This window comes from Antennarius striatus, chromosome 2 (genome assembly GCF_040054535.1).
Source record: "Antennarius striatus isolate MH-2024 chromosome 2, ASM4005453v1, whole genome shotgun sequence".
In the NCBI taxonomy this organism is placed as follows: domain Eukaryota; kingdom Metazoa; phylum Chordata; class Actinopteri; order Lophiiformes; family Antennariidae; genus Antennarius; species Antennarius striatus.
This window is the reverse complement of record NC_090777.1, coordinates 8,750,282-8,762,521: the sequence shown is the minus strand read 5'-3', so window position 1 is coordinate 8,762,521 and position 12,240 is coordinate 8,750,282. Positions and strand designations below refer to the sequence as shown.

General features: G+C 41.1%; 1 long non-coding RNA gene across 3 annotated transcripts; it reads right to left on the bottom strand.

The window, feature by feature from the left end:
* Positions 1-3,549: 3,549 nt before the first annotated feature.
* Positions 3,550-8,769, bottom strand: LOC137601543 (uncharacterized). Of its 3 annotated transcripts, none has more exons than XR_011037063.1 (3): positions 8,742-8,769; positions 5,700-5,768; positions 3,550-5,383 (listed from the first exon to the last, which is right to left on the bottom strand). It is a non-coding gene; the product is annotated as an uncharacterized lncRNA (long non-coding RNA). The 3 variants fall into 3 exon arrangements; XR_011037064.1 differs by having other exon boundaries at positions 5,700-5,834; positions 8,742-8,766; XR_011037065.1 differs by lacking the exon at positions 8,742-8,769 and adding an exon at positions 8,066-8,714.
* Positions 8,770-12,240: the final 3,471 nt, after the last annotated feature.

Sequence of the window (12,240 nt, the reverse complement as noted above, 5' to 3'; positions counted from 1 at the left end):
CTTCAGCTTCCAGACCGACAAACAGCTACTGGCTAACAAACCAGACATAGTGGTGATGGACAAAGAGCAGAAGAGAGCAGTGGTGATAGATGTGGTTATTCCAGCTGATGCCAACATCAGGAAGAAGGAACACGAAAAGATTGACAAGTACCAAGGGTTGAAAGAACAGCTGGAACAGATGTGGAAGGTCAAGGTTAATGTGGTCCCCGTGGTAGTAGGAGCACTTGGGGCAGTGACCCCCAAACTGGAAGAGTGGCTCCAGCAGATTCCTGGAACAACATCTGAAGCCTCAGTCCACAAGAGCGCAGTCCTAGGAACAGCTAAGATACTGCGCAGAACCCTCAGACTCCCAGGCCTCTGGTAGAGGACCCGAGCTTGAGGATGACACACAGATACCACCCCACAAGGGTGAGAGGGACTTTTCTTTTTCATATACATATACATACATACATATACATATACATATATACATATATGTGTGTGTGTATATATATATATATACATACATATATACATATACATACATATATACATATATACACACATACATATACATATATATACATACACATATATACATACACATATATATACATACATATATACATATATACATACATATATACATACATATATACATATATATATATATATATATATATATATATATATATAATGTGTGTGTGTGTGTGTGTGTGTGTGTGTGTGTGTCTGTCTTTTCCAGATGGTATTTTTCAGCTCTTTCCACAGAAGTTCAATAGGATTTAGATCTGGGCTTATAAAAGGCCACTTCCAGATAGTCCAATACTTTTCTCTAAGTCAATCTTGGGTGTTTTTGGCTGTGTGTTTGGGGTCGTTATCCTGTTGAAAGACCCATGAAGACCCATGATCTGCGACTGAGACACATGTCTCTCCAGCACATTTCTCTCCAGAATGCCTTGATAGTCTTTAGATTTCTTTGTAACTTGGACAGATTCAGGAAACCCTGTGCCAGATGCAACATAGCAGCCCCAGAACATAACCGAACCTCCTCCATGTTTCACAGTAGCGACATTGTTCTTTTCTTCATACGCTTGATCTTTCCACCTGTTAACAGAGTTGACGTGCGTTACCAAAAAGCTCCAGTATTGTCTCGTCTGTCCAAAGAACATTCTCCAAGAAGCTTTGTGGCTTGTCAACATGCATTTTCGCAAACTCCAGTCTCGCTTTTTTATGATTTGCTTTCAAAAGTGGTGTCCTTCTACGATGAATAGTGCGATCTGACACTGATGTACCTTGGCCTTGGAGTTCATCTTTAATTTCTTTGGAGGTTGTTCTGGCCTCTTTGGGTATCTTTAAAACTATCCATCTCTTTGATTTAACGTCAATTTTCCTCCTGCGGCCACGTCCAGGAAGGTTGGCTACAGTCCCGTGGATCTTAATCTTTTGAATAATATGTGTCACTGTTGTCACAGGGACATCAAGCTGCATAGAGACTTATAGCCTTATAGTCTTATAGCCTTTACCTTTAAAATGCTGGTCTATAATTTTCTTTCTAAGCTCCAGAGACAACTCTCTCCTTTGCTTTCTGCTGTCCATGTTCAGTGCAGTACACACCGTGTCACCAAACAGCACAGTAACTATTTGTCATCCTTTAAATAGGCAGACTGACTACTTATGAGATTCAACACACCTGTGATGCCAATTACAGGAAACACTTGAGTTATTTATGTCCTTCCAGTTAATTTTTTTCTTCAATGTTTTAAACAGGTAATTACCATCATTTTTGTCCAAGCATGTTTCAGTAGTTGTTTTTTTTATGTTGAATGATAATTAGAAAGTGATGACTGATTTTGATTGTTTAATTTTCAATATTTTTTTATTGTTACTTTTGTAAGTTTCAAGTGTTTTCAAAAACTACTGTAGATTTTTCTGTTAACAGAGGGGTACGAACAATTTTGTCCATGTGTGTGTATAGTGTGTGTGTGTGGGTGTCATATATATATATATATGTATACACATACATTTATACACATATGTATATGTATATATTTACATATATACACACACACATACACATACACTTCAGTCATCACTGAAGTGTTGGATCAACAAACTGATGTCATGACCGAGACATACAGCAGATCCTGGCATGGAAAAAAAATGAAGGCAATTTAAAGGCACATAAGAGATACCTTCAGTATTGATCTTTATTATATGTTATAAGAAGCTTATGCACTTTTGCACTAGTAGTTTGTACTCACTCTGTTTAACCCAACATGAAAGAACCATCCTATAGGTAGTTCAAACAAAGCTACTATCCTGAGAGAAATATCTAAGTTCCCAGGTCAATAAGTCAAAGCACAATGTAACAACTGTTAGGCGGTTTTGCTGATGTTGGAGGTCGACAGAGATTCGTGAGCAGGTTTATCCCCACCCTTTAAAGAATAAACAGCTCTGTTTGTTGTTCCTTGCAAAGGTCCTGGCTCTTGGAAAAGCCTTTCACATTCCTTTCATGAGGAAGTATTGTCCTCCAAACCTTTTACCTGCCTATATATTTCCTGAAAATAAAAGACCCTCGGATGGGAACCTGACGTCAGTGTTTATACAAGGGTTTTAGGGGGTTCTGCTGTCAACTAGAAAAAAACCAAACAATAAGATAATTGATTACTTTCTGCTGCGTGTTATACAGCTGTGGGCCAAAGGTCAGGTGGATTCAAGGATGCACATTGCTTGGTTTGCTCAGGTGCCATAATAATACTGTGAATAGGAAAATTGTAAAATGGACTGCAGAAATCAACAAGTGTCATGATAAATATACATATAACAGTGGAGAGTGAGGGTTTTAGAAATAGTTTGTGTGTCATGAGTATCTGCCAAATCTATGACGTGCATATCCACAGGTTGCCCACCCAAGACTCCAAACTGATTGATTTGTGTAAAGCTTAAATTTCTTTATGTAACAGAGTGCACCAAAACACCTTGCTTGCTACTACTGCTGCTTGATGATGCTTGATGATTTTTATTAAGACGGTACAACGTACAACGGTCTCACATGAGGACTCATGAGTCATATCCTTCTAGTTTCTGACTCCCTGTTCCTGTCATGGTCCCACGCCTCTGTTATTGTCCTCATTGTCTCTACCTATCCCTCGTTAACCCCTCCAGCCATTATATGCAGTGTTCATTCATCTTTTGTTGCAGTTTGTCAAGTTCCCTCTTGTCATCCTAACCATCGTAAGTACTTACTCAGGTGCTCATGTTTGTCAATTTTTTACCCTGCGTGTCTTTAGGCTCTGCTGATCACTAATTGTTTGCTTATCATTTATTGGTTACCTATGTACTGATAATAAATTTATGAGTACATGAATTATCCTTCCAGCCAGGTTTTGTCAGTTCTGATAACAAATGGCTGGAAGGACAGGATCTTTAACTTGAGGTTCATAAATACCAGTTGTGCATTAAGAGGTGAAAACTAACATTTAACACCAAGAGTACAGATGCTCCTCTCGGATATCACCCAAAGGTAACAATCATTAATCAAAGGTCAAATAATTAATCAACTTTTATTTGTAAAATGCTTAATCACATCAGCAGACATTTGGAAGTTCTCTCACAGAAAGAGAAACCCAACAGAGGTGACCAGTCAGAGCAGGGGACACCCTCCCACTAGTCCCTAAAGTTAACTTGTGAACAAGGACAGAATGAGCAAGCATGCTGAGTGGTTGTGATCATGTTTGGAGGCTTTTTGCAGCTTTATTCATAAAAAGGTACAACTGTGATCAGCTACTGTATGTCGACATTCCACCGTAAAACTTTGTTGTATATTTTATTTTATTTAATGTGGGCATTATAAGATCCATCCAGCTCACCAATACATTATTTGTAATGTTCATGTTTCTATGGGGGGTTTTTTTCATCACTGACTGAGAAGCCTAGAGTCTAACACAATTAATAAAGTACTCGACATTGTCTGCCTAATTACACAATGCACAGCTCACTTGTTTTGTTTTTGTTTTTTGGAACAATTCATTTGATGAATCTTCAGTGCTTTGTTCATGTTGAAATATTGCCTGAACTACATATCCTCAGAAAATAGAAGGCTCTCAAATGTGACATTATTGTTTACCTATGGAATTTCTGTGAGGTTTGAGTGATCAGAGCTTACAAGACCAATGACGTGGAACGAACAAGCAAAGGGTTCATTTATCCTGCAGTTGTTAGTCAATGTTCAGTTCTATACAGTGAGCTGTTTGCATTGTGTTTAGTCAGTTACCATAACAACACAGTGACAAACAAACTTTTATCATATGCTTTACATTGCTTTAAACAATCACTTTCTGGGTGTGTCAGTTTTTTCTTAGAGGAGAATCTCGTCAGGAAATACTGCATGTCTCTTTAAAATGCTTTTCTAGTGTGAAACCAAATATACTTTTGTTCAAGTGTGTGATGTGTTTCATCCTTTTGTGGTAGCATTTGTATCCAGTTGCGCATTACGGGCCGTAGAGTGTTAAAAGAGGCAGGCATAACTGTCATCACAACAGCACCTCCCTTTAACCTCACAAAGGATAAGGGGATGGTAATACGGTCACAGTGTCTGCAGGCCAGTACTCAGGAGACAGTTTAACCTCCTGACTTAAAAAGGTCTTGCCCCTTTAAGTTCTGTTATTTAGTATCAGCTCCTACAAAACTCTAGGATGTTATTCAAAATGTGAAAACTTCATGTCAGATTGTGACTGCCTTTGGAATAACTGATCCATGTCAAATATTAACAGTTGCTGTAAATACCCTCCCTTTTCCGTATTCTTTAAACATCGCCCTACTGGAAGAGTTATCCCCAACGGAGCCACTTTTAGCAAAAATCAACAGACAGGACATGCCACAGTCTACTCTTGTAAGGCCTGTACAGGATGCACGAGCTTTCCTAAGGCAGATGAGACATTTATACACTATGTGAACAATGGAAGCCTTGGCAAAATCAAGTTTATTTTGATATTGATCACTTGCAAATATTAGCACTAGTGCTAGTGCAGTTTCCTTACACCACAGAATTTGGTCAGTCCTTGCCTAAAATATTACACAAGACAGAAAATAAAATTCTTAAGATTTGCCCAGTAGAGAAAACTTCCCCGTTTCATAATTCCTTATTTAATCATCAGGATCTGAACTATTTCCTTGATATAGGTTTTCAAAACAGTCCTTCCCTGATAGCCATCACACTGATGGATTTTGACACTGGCAGGTCAAGCAGCAAAAGTCTTTCCCAGCAGCTAGCTTATTTGGTGTCCAATCACTGTCATATGCCCAAAAATGGCCTTTTTTCTGCTACTGGGAGTCCGGCCTTCATCTCTCATCACAGTTAGGGTTGAAGCCTTGCAAATGCTTTTGAAGATCAACACAGGAACTTAAGAGGGAGATAAAATATGCCAAATGATTATAACAGGCATGATTTAAAAGTAAAAGCAAGTTGCATTTCAAGCAGGTATGAAAACAATGAGACTCTTCTGACCTTTAAAACATTGGTTGGTCAGTAAAAACTGACCAACCAATGTTGGGAACAAATCACTCATATATGTTATGCTATCATATGCTATGCTATCATATGCCATGCTATAATGAGGAACTTCAGAAGAGTGTGAGACTGACAAAAAAAAAAAATTCCAGTAACCGTAGCATCTTGATCGCAGCTTGTTGAAGAGCATCAGACCCATTGTACTGACCTTAAAGCTGTGTTCTTATGAAAGGATACTTTAGGGAGATTCCAGTCATCCTTTGGCCAACTTTGTTGTCTAGACACAGAAATGAATGAGGCTATGGAAGAAGGCATCTGCATTTTTGACTTGAGAATGATGAGCCTGTAAGAATAAGAAGGCTAAAATAATTTTTACTTGTCCCACAGTAGGGACGTTTGGACGATTGCGGAAGCAGAGAGAAGGGGGTTCAAACATGCATTCCTCAGTCAAACATACATACAGATATTGATAATTTATAGTCACCACTGTACAATTTACGACCTACACCTACAAACTACACTGGTCATCCAGATTGTGTACGTGATTGTCTATTTCTGGTTGACTGGGAACAGTGCTGGTTGTACATTCTGGCCGCCGTAGGAAGGACAACATTAACATTGTGTCCTGACATCACCTAATCTGGTGAGGCCCTGGTAGTTGGCCAACCTCTGCATACCAACAGGTCACCACATCCTCCTCTGTCTTAACTGTAGGATGCATAGCATTTCATCAAGATTTCCTTATAAGCACAGAGAGGACAGTTCAGCTCAGCTGCACTTCATACTGGAAGAGTGATGAAAGAATTCCATCAAATTTTGTTTGCTGCTGACGCAAAAAGGGACTCCAACTTGAGAACCGATATGATTGTGCTGGCATTTTAACTATCTGGTCTGACCTAAGTGATCCAGCTCTTTTAGCAAAATTCAGAAGTATGTTTGATGCAAAAACAGATTAAAGGTGTCTGAGCAAAATTCAAATTTACCTATACAGCTTTTATTTTGTGCCAGTATGTTGCTATCTTACAATGGATAAATGGAGTGGGATTGTTTGCATGGTGGTATACTGACATTAGCATTTAGCAGAAAATAAAACAGCTTAAAGTGTTTTATGTCCATTCAGGCATTTGTAACCATTCAAAAATATGTTTGCCATCATGTTCTTAAAATCCCTCTGCACATTAATATCAACTTAACACACCTGCAGGATCCACCTTAGAAATGATGAGGCACTAAAACCAGCATTACTTGTTTGGAGACAGATATCACAAGGAGTGACTGAGACTGCAGCTTGACCTTACTCTAGATCACATGTGTCAAACTCACATTTTTGCTTTGAACAAAAACTACATTTCCCACATTGCAGTAATTAAGTTTAACTTTAAGAAAAACTTTTTGAATAATGGATTAGATTTATATACTGTAGCTCAAAGTCGCTTTACAGTGGATCTCATTCATTCACACGTCATTCATACTTGGCGATTGTAAATTGCATTTGTGGTCACAGCTACCCTGGGGCAGACTGACGGAAGCATGACAGCCAACTGGAACTGCCACTGGAACATTAGCACACATTCACACACCAGCGAGTACCTCACTGGAGGCAAGGAGGGTAAAGTATCTTGCCCAAGGACACAATGACGGGTGACTAGGGGAGGGGGAATCAAACCGCCGATCCTTGAATCATTGGAAGACCTGCTCTACCACCTAGCCACTACCGCTCTGACAGAGTTAATGTCTAACTGGTGTTTAATGTTATTTTCCTTTACTCACTTGTATAGTTTGAATCTTGATTGATAACGTTATGTGGGTTCCATAAACTGTCAAGTTAAAAGGATTTATGCCATAACAGAGCAATAATCAAATATTTTTCTTATTCAAGTTACAAACATTACATTTGCACAAGTAATAAATTCAGAGTTATTTAACATTAAGGAGAAGTTCCATTTATTTTACATTACATCTGGTCCTTTGAGGATAACTTGCACTGATGTGGAAAATGAGCTTGATATTCCTACTCTAGATTACCTATACTGCTGAATGATCTCCATATGATGATTTGCCTGTGCTGAAGTGAAATGAGCTGCTGTGATTGGTCAAGACTTTACATATTATAGTCCTGAGGAAAACAATGTGTATTTAAGTGCCAATTTAAGCGGTGAAGTTCAAAAAATGAGGAAATAAATTTCATTTCCAGCTGCACAGGGCCAGGGTGGACCTGCACTGCCCACCCACAACACCACATCTTGTTTTCAGATCAATTCACAATGCAAAGTGAAACCACAAACTACAGGTAATGAATCTGCAGTTGTTTTTCTTCTTTACTTCAGAGTAAAACCCTCTACATGTGTAGCCGCTGAGAAAAACTGGGAACTCAGAATAGAGTTCACGAACACTAAATAACCAAATTGTAAGACTTGTTTAAGTTCATGAACAGGCCACAGATATTGAAAATTTGCACAAGCGAAGGTCCAATAATGGGCAGAGACAAAGATCTACCCCCAAGACTAAAAAACTTTATTAAAAGAGTAAAAAGAACCCGAACACCAACAGACAGACCTATCACGTCTCAATTACCTGCATGAGCACTGCAGGACGGCCGGGGTGGCTGTAATCAGGGAACCAATCGAGGCTGGCGCACTCACCAAGCTCCGTGCCCGACACACACTCACACAGCAAACACAACAAAAAGACAAAGGATAAAAGTATAAAACATGAAGGTTGTGCAAAACCACTACACACACAAACTAAGGGGAGTGTGGAGCTGAAGTGAGGGACCCCGACCAACGATGGCTCCACCGTCTGAACAGTTCCACCGTCACCGGTCCCGCAGTACTCATGCAAGGGAAAGAATTAAAAACAGGTTAAAAGTTAGCGGGACTACCACCACAGTCTTAATATGTTGTCTTGGGGGAAAATACAAGCCTAGAATAAATACAAGGAGTACAAAAGGGCACAATAGCCTACCCGATAAAATCAAACAAACAATAAAAAACAATGGAATAAAACTATGAAAACAAAACAGCAGTGGCGGTCTGTCTACAATGAAAGAGGATAGGTTAAATAAATACCTCTGCCAGATAAACTAATTTGTGCACAAAAGAAATTGGCCTTTCACCTACTCTGGAACAATCTTCCCCAGAACTCCACCTGTGTGAGCATGAGGAAGGCCACTGAACAAAACCTAACATGTGAAAAGGAAATCTAAAAACACATACAAAGCACATAAAGATAAAAACAGAAGACAACTTACAACAGCATGTGTAGCAGTCAACTCCTAGCCAGAAAGGAAGCATGGTAACACCTTATACCAATTCCTGGCTGATTGGTAGGAGGAGCTGACTGCTACTCAACTCTGGTGGCTCAGGAGAGACATTTTTCTACCGGTCACACATGCATTCATTTTAATCTCAAAAATATTGTTCGGACCCTCTTGAAGTCTCACACAATAAAGTGCTAACACAGCTATTGTCTTTTTCTCTGTTTTATAACTTTTCTGCTGCACTCTATTTGTATGATATTAATCATCATTACGGGATAGAGTTGTGCTCAAAACATGTATTTCCAACCAATTTTTTTTTATTCACTTAAATCCTAAAATTTTCTTGTACATCTTTGCAACATGAGGATAAAAAGATATTTTTGTAAGACACTGACACATATTCTGGAGTAATTTGAAGACTAAGACCTGGATCAAATCTGCCAAGCCTTATGAGGAGATCATGTGACTGAAGCCTAGGCATGTCAGATAACATTTCAAACAAAAAGACTAAGTGGGGTCTGAACTATGGAAATATTTGAAGGACTTTGATGACAGATATATTTTTAGTGTGAATAGTAATTGAATATCAGTTACAAAAGTTCATAATGTACATTACATTTTATCCACCTGTGCTAGATAGTGTTAAATTATCATTAACTGAAGCAAGCAGAGTGAAAAGGATGTCTGTTTGCATAACCCAGCAACCTCCTCCCAATGACATCACTATATAATACCATAATCCAACAGGCTTGCTTTTAATACTTATGTTCACAGATGATGAAATCCATAAACAAGGTCTCACAAGCTGAAAAGATTTTCAAATATACCACTTTAAAGTTGAAATTTCTGGGGATAATACAATGTTTTATCAGGATTTGGAATTTATTATCCATTATGGTTGTTTGGCTGTAAAAAAACAAAAAAAAACAAATACGTAATTCTTCCTTTCTCTGGTTCAATTCTGAGAAGAATATGAACCAAACTAACATCTCTGTCAGACAGGACTCTGGGAAACCTCATGAGACTAACTTTCTTGCCAACTTTATTAGAGCAGAGCAGCAGAGAGGGAGAGTTGGAGTGGAATGGGGGAAGGGGGGGGTGAAGCAACGAGGGAAAAGGGGGAAGAGCTTTTAGAAAGTGCTGAGACTAATTAACTGACTCAGTGCCACTGTCAGTCTTTTGCTTGAACCACTTCAGATGAGGTGCAGCCAGAGTCTTCTTTAAGGGCCAAGTTTCCAAGCCGTAGAGGAAGATGGAGAGTACGGCACAGTTGTAAATTAGGATCTTCGTCTTGCGTGAGATGGCCTGATGTCGCCAGAGTGGTTTCCAGAGAGCCTACAGTGCTGATGCTGCCAGAGCTCTTCTGTGGAGAATCTCTGGTTTAAGGTCCCCATTGTCCATCACTATTGTCCCCAGATACACAAAGCTCTTGACAGAATCCACAGTGTCATCACCGAACTGCAGGGGAGGTGGATCCGGTCCATCACTGACATGCATGAATTTGTTTTTAGTTCAGCTCACTTGAAGGCCGAACTTCTCTGCCTCTTCTCTGTGAATGCCCAGGGTGCCTCTCAGTTGGCTGTAGGATGTGCTGAGCAGGATGGTGTCGTCAGTATACTCCAAGTCAGTCAGGTGGTAGTAGCTGAGGAACATCCCGGGGACTTGCTCTCAGACCCTGGACATCAGATGGTCAATGATGCAGTTAAAAAGGTCAGGAGTGGCCATGCAGCCCTGGCCAACGCCACTAGAGATGGGAAACCAGTCAGACTCTCTGCAGTTTATATGGACACAGCTCTCTGCGTTGCTGTAGAGTAGCTTGAGCAGGGCAAGGATCTTAGGTGGTGCTCCAAGAGTCTGTAGGATACTCCAGAGTGAGTCATGGCAGACGATGTCAAAGGCAGCCTTCAAATCAATGAACCCGATGTATAGATGGCCATCTTTGCAGAATTCATGAGTCTTCTCTATGTGCAGGCGAGCAGCGGAGATGTGGTCTGTAGTGGAGCGGTTAGGCATGAAGCCAGCCTGCTGGAGACGGCGATGATGTCTGATGGCTGGCAGAGCAAGGGTGAGTAAGATCCTGGTAAAAAGTTTACCAGGGATGGAGGAAAGTGTAATGCCTCTGTGGTCGCTGCAGACTAGTCTGTCACCCTTACGTTTCCAGAATGGTAGGATGACTCCTCTGGTCCAGTCACTGGGAAGCCTCCCTGTCTCCTACACATGGTCGAAGGTGTGGGCAAGCCACTCAATAATACTGTCACTGCCAGATTTTAGCATCTCAGCCATTACTGCACAGATGCTAGGGGCTTTCCTGTAAAGTTTTTTTAGAGCGGTTTACTTCCTCGGGTGTGATCGGATATGTACTGCAGGCAGCACTAAGGACTGTGGTGTTCGCCGACGGTCAATGATGTGGCGTGTCCTTTCGGATATCCACGGCTTTTTTGGGAAGGATCGGGAACATCCAAATTATGAGCTGACTGGATATCACTATCCTTGAGGGTCTACCCGTCCATCACTTCGTCAGTGGCCAGGGCATCAAAAGTGCGGCGAATGGAGCAACTGAACTCAGTGGTGATGTTTGGATCACTGATTAGGGAGGAGTCCAGGTAAGATTGAGACTTGATGTGTTGGTTGGGTCGGAGCTTTAACTTAAGCTGGGCCACCAACAGGCGGTGGTCAGTGCTGCCAAGTTCTGCTCCTCTGTACACAGGGCAGTTTGTGACAAACGACTTCCAGCATTGGGAGATGAGGATGTGGTCCAACGCTTTCCTGGTTCTGCCATTTGGACTCTACCAAGTCCAGTGATAGATCAGTTTCCAGGAAAACCAGGTGTCAGCGATGCAGAGGATTTTGTGGTGGCAGAGAAGGAGAAGGCGGTGACCTTTGTTATTTGTAAGCCTGTCAGCAAACCTGTTGTGCGGACAGGTGAGCCCGTGGACCGATCACTGCTGGGAAGAGTGGCATTGTCACTGAGAATAATGGTGATGCTGTGTGGTGGGGCTTGGCCAACAGCCTGATGGAGTTGGTTAAAGAGGGCATCCTTTGCATCCTCATCAGCAACATTGGTGGGAGCATAGCCAACAATGACTGTCATCTTGCCAAGTTGGTGGAGAAAGCGTGCCAACAACTGTCTGTCGTTCAGAGGAGTCCAGCTGATGAGGCACTTACGGAGATCCTTTGGGAAAGCAAGTGCTACGCCATAGAGGCCTGTCTGTCTCTTGGGGCCACTCCAGATGTACAGGTAGCAGTGGTTGCCTACTGTTGTTTCACCATTGCCTTGCCATCGTACTTCCCAGAGCCCTGCCAGGGAGGTGTTATAGCTGCTGAGCTCTCGGGACAGCAGAGTGGCAGCTCCGGGGTAAAAAAGGGTCTGGACGTTTCATGTGGCGACACAGGTCCTACGACGAAGGTTGATCCATATTCATTGGTTGGGGGCAGGCTGAGGTCTGTTATCTTGTTGAGGACTCCAGCTTATTTTTCTGGTCAGTTTCGT